The 4,627-nt window shown below is 47.6% G+C and overlaps 1 pseudogene; it reads right to left on the reverse strand.

Moving 5' to 3' along the window:
* Nucleotides 1-390: 390 nt before the first annotated feature.
* The window catches only part of LOC115872745, a 5,548-nt pseudogene continuing 1,311 nt past the window's right edge, over nt 391-4,627 (reverse strand).

Below are 4,627 nucleotides of genomic sequence, written 5' to 3' on the forward strand. Positions count from 1 at the left end.
GTCTACCTGTCAGTGTCTTACTACTTCGACCTGGATGACGTGGCTCTGAAGAACGTTGCCAAATCCTCTCTCACGAGGAGAGAGAACACGTCGAGAAACTGATGAAGTTGCAGAGCCAACGAGGGGGCCGGATCTTCCTCCAGGGTATCAAGAAACCAGACCGGGACGACTGGGAGAGGGGGCTCAACGCCACGGAGGGTGCGCTGCACCCACCAGGAGAAGAGCGTCAACCAGTCCCTGCTGCAGCTGCACGAACTGGCCACAGACAAGAACGACCCCCATCTCTGTGACTTCATCGAGACACATTACCTGGATGAGCAGGTGAAATCCATCAAAGAGCTGGGCAATGGCGTCACCAACCTGAGCAAGATGCTCCCCCCCCCACCCCCATCACGGCCTGGCTGAGTATCTCTTGAACAAGCGTACCCTGGGAGACGGTGATGGAGAGAGCTGAGCGGCAGCCTGGCCTTCCCCAAGTCACCAAGGCAGCGCATGCATGTGGGGTAGACCTTTTCTAGAAATTGTACCCAAGCATCCACTTTCGTTCTTCCATTTGTACCTTTCCTTCAGATAAAGTCTAAAGTCATTTTATACCCAGCTGTTGTCTCAGAGATCTTGGCGGGGAGGGGCCAGAGTGCCGCCTGGGCAGTCAAAGTTTTTAAGCGCCCCAGTTCCTCTGCAAACTCCCACTTAATAAAACGGAGCTTGCGCAGAAAAAGAAAATGCAGATGTGAAAAATCCAGAGAGCTGAGACTATTTTTGCTAGTGTGCAAGAATCAGCTACAAAAAATGTCTATTTCTGGAATAAAACCCAAATTTACAGGCATCCACTTCAGGTAGTAATGGAGCGAGTGAATCTGAGCAATCTTCTTTTTGAGGGCAATTAGAGAATCTGGACCAAGTGTTAAAAAAAATCATCCCATTTAGCACCTGTGGTCCGCAAATGTCTCAATATTCTTTAAGAGGTGAGACTGGATCTCTCTCTTCTGAAGTATGGGCTGAGCTTCATGACATGCTTCTGACAAGGAGACGAAAGTGGGAGTGACATGGTGTAAGTAAGTCATGAAAGGCACTGTGGTTTTCTCCTTGATCCTTCTCCAGGATTACTCACCGGGGAGAAGTCAGCTGCCAGGCTATGATGACACTCAACAAGAATTAGGGGCAGGGCCCCAGGCAAGGAATTCAAGCCTCCTGTCGACAGCCAGCACTATCTTGTCTGGTGTGTGTTCCTCCAGCTTTCACAAGACTGTCCGTCCATCAGGTGATCGCAGCCCTAAAGAACATCTTGACTACAATCTCAGGAGAGACTAAGCCAGGACCTTCCTGGTTCTGACTCAGAAAGGGTATAATAAATGGTTCTTATTTTACACTGTTGGTTTTGGAATGGCTTTTATTCCGCACTAGATCATTAAAACAGAGCATAAGCATTTTGAATATGACCCTTGTGTACCCAGTGACACCTTGGGGAGCTGGAACTCGATGGGATTGCCTTGTGTTTCTGGGTCTCCAAGCGGGCCTCCCCTCCCCCCCCCACCCATGGCATGCAGTCTTACCACTTTGTGATCACTTTCTATTATTTGAAGCTTCCTTCTCTGACCGGTGTCCACCTACTGTATACAGGCTCTGGCATTGGCAGGCTTGATTGTGCGCCACTGTGCAGGGCAGTCTGTAGGAAAGTTCTCAGAGGAGAGAGGGCTGGTTCAAAGTCTAAATGCAGTGGAAGATTTGATAATCATTTCCAAATCACAGACAATCAAGGCTGTCCTGTGTTTACACGCCATCAACAATTTATAAGAGAGCCTGTTTCCCACAGGCTCCCCACCAGGCTGTGTTGTCAGACATTTGGATCTCTTCTGTTTTAATTGGTGAGAAATTCTAGCTCCGTGTAATTTAAATGTACATTTCTCTTATTATGGGTGAGGCAGACCATATTGCAGTATAGTTAAAGGTTCCTCGCATCTCTTAGGACCCCTGCTGGCTTAGTGGTTACACATTGGGCGGCTCACTGCAAGATCAGCAGCTCAAAACCACCAGGCACTCTGCGGGAGAGAAACAGGACTGTCTACTTCTGGGAAGAGTTACAGTCTTGGAAACTCACAGGGGCAGTTCTACCCTGTCCTACGGGGTCACCATGAGTCAACATTGACTAGATGGTAATGAGTTTGGTTTCGATTTTACATCTCTTTTTTTCATGAACTGATGAGAATCATATCAAGGATTTTTGTTGTTGTTCTTGTTGTTTTGTTTTTAATTATTAGAGGAACAGGAAGCTTTCACAAAATTTCTTGTTGGGGAGGGACATAACCATATGTCCATGTTACAATAAGCATCCCAGAAATTGTCTCTTACCTCCTCTCCAATAGCTTCAGCCCCTTCCAATCAATAGCACAAAATGCCCGAGAAGACTGTTATACTTGTGTGTCATCCAGAAAGTTCCAGCTCGTGGGGACCCTTAGTAAAATGGAGCAAAGCAATGCTACGGGCTGTGCTATCCTGAAAACCATCGTTTTGATGGGACCCATTGTTGCAGGCCCTGAATCACTCCATTTCAGTGAAGGTCTTCCTCTTTGCCACTGGCCTATTTGTCCAAGCATGATGTCCTTGTCCAGGGTCTAGTCTCTCTCGACAACCGGCCTAGAGTATGTAAATCCAAGTCTAACCATCCTGGCTTCTAAGAAGCACTCTGGCTGTATTTCTTCCAAAACAGGTGTCTTTGTTCTTCCGATAATTCATAGTAGTCCTTTCAGCATTCTTCACCAACACCCAAATCCAAGTGCATCAATTCTACTCAGTGTCCCTTACTCATTGTCTACTTTGTACATGCATAAGAAGGGCCAGGATGTCACTGTGAAGACTAAGATACACCTGACCCAAGGCGTGGTGTTTCGAATCGCCTCATATGCATGTGGAAGTCTAGAAGGCTCCCTAAAAAATAAACAAAAAACAACTCACTTCCATCGAGTCGATCCTGACTCATAGCTGTCCTATAAGACAGGGCAGAACTGCCCCTGGGGGTTTCAGAAACGATTAGACTCTGCAAGAATAGAAAGTCTCCTCTTCTTCCTTGAAGATTCAGAAAAACAAAACAAAACCAAACTCACTGCCATCGAGTCCATGCCAACTCATAGCGACCCCCTGGGACAAGGTCGACTTGCCCCTGTGAGTTTCCAAAAGTCTTATGGGAGTAGAAAGCCAGTCTTTCCCCCAAGGAGCTGCTGGTGGTTTTGAACTGCTGATCTTGCAGTTAGCAGCCCAGTGGGTAACTACTATGCCATCAGGGTTCCTTGAATCCTAGAGGATTGGAATTTTGGGCACACGAGGAAGGAGTGTCCTTGAACAAGAGGAAGGAAAGGAGGCTAGACCAGCTGTACGAGAGCTTTGATCGTCACTGTCAAGTTGAACACTAGGGCATCTGCTAAGAGTAGGAGGGGTAGAAGGAAAGTTAGAAGCCCCAGGACAGTACGTGTAAACAACAAACACATTATTTGCAGCATTAAGGTTGGAAACTGAGTTTATAGTGTCATTTAGATGCCATATATATATATATATATTCAGTCTGAAGGCAGGTATAAAGGTGATGGAGAACTAGGTTTATCCAGAGTTTGGGGCTTTGCCAGTAGGTGCTGAGAAAAGTGCGGGAAGGATATTTGAAAAGAACTGATTGAAATGATGGGACACGAAATTAAGCTGGCCCAAGAGAAAAGGAAGGCAGAAAGAGGGGCGATGACCGGGAGAAAGTGGACGGTACAGTGGATGGGGTCTTGATGAGGTCTAAGAGGACGAATGACTTGGTGTGTGGAACAAGCCAGCTTGAGAGAAAGGCCCAGCCCGGGGCTTTGGCACAGGGTTGTCACGGGCATTTAGGGGACGAAGTGAAATGCAGAAAGAGGCGATAAGGAACTGAGAAACTCCCGCTGCCACACTGACATGATCCTGACTGAAAAGGGACACATTGTTCCTAAACCGGAAGAGGAGGTTGCACAAAGAAAAAGATCTCCCAGAAGAAACGAAGAAGGAAAAACGTATGGCTTGGGAGTAAATTAAGCTTAAAAGTAAAAACAAAAACAGAAGCTAATTTCCATCTGGTTGTTTCAGACTCAGAGAGACCCTGTAGGACAGCGTGGGTCTCTGCGGCTGTAACTCTGTACAGAGCAGGTAGCCTCACCTCTCCCCGCAGAGCAGAGCGGCTGTAACCCACGATGCCGCCAGGGCTCTGCTATTTACCCAGAGGTGGGTTTATTATCACAAAAACTGAGAGTTCAACTACACCTTCAGTAAACAACTTCCTTGCTCGACAATACACATATTTTATAAGCTGTTGTCATTACATGCTTCCTGATGCCAGGACTCGCTTCTGTACACTGGATAGAGTCTGTATCCGCCTCTGTTCCAGCACGTCGCAGGTACTGTCTCACTGCATCCTCACAACAGCCCAGAGGGATAGGGATGATTAGTCTCACGTAACGAGTGCACACTCAGGCTCACAGAGATGAGCGGCTGGCCGGGGGGTTCAGAGACCCCCAGTCATCATGAGCCGCCCAGCATTGGAGCCTCAGATCCCTTTGGGTGCTAGGCAGCTCATGTCCACCCGGGGGCAGTGAGAAGCCGGGAATGCAGACAAAGGCTC

Source organism: Echinops telfairi, unplaced genomic scaffold (assembly GCF_000313985.2).
Source record: "Echinops telfairi isolate 266 unplaced genomic scaffold, ASM31398v2 ScPeMD7_7457;HRSCAF=8495, whole genome shotgun sequence".
Taxonomy (NCBI): Eukaryota; Metazoa; Chordata; class Mammalia; order Afrosoricida; family Tenrecidae; genus Echinops; species Echinops telfairi.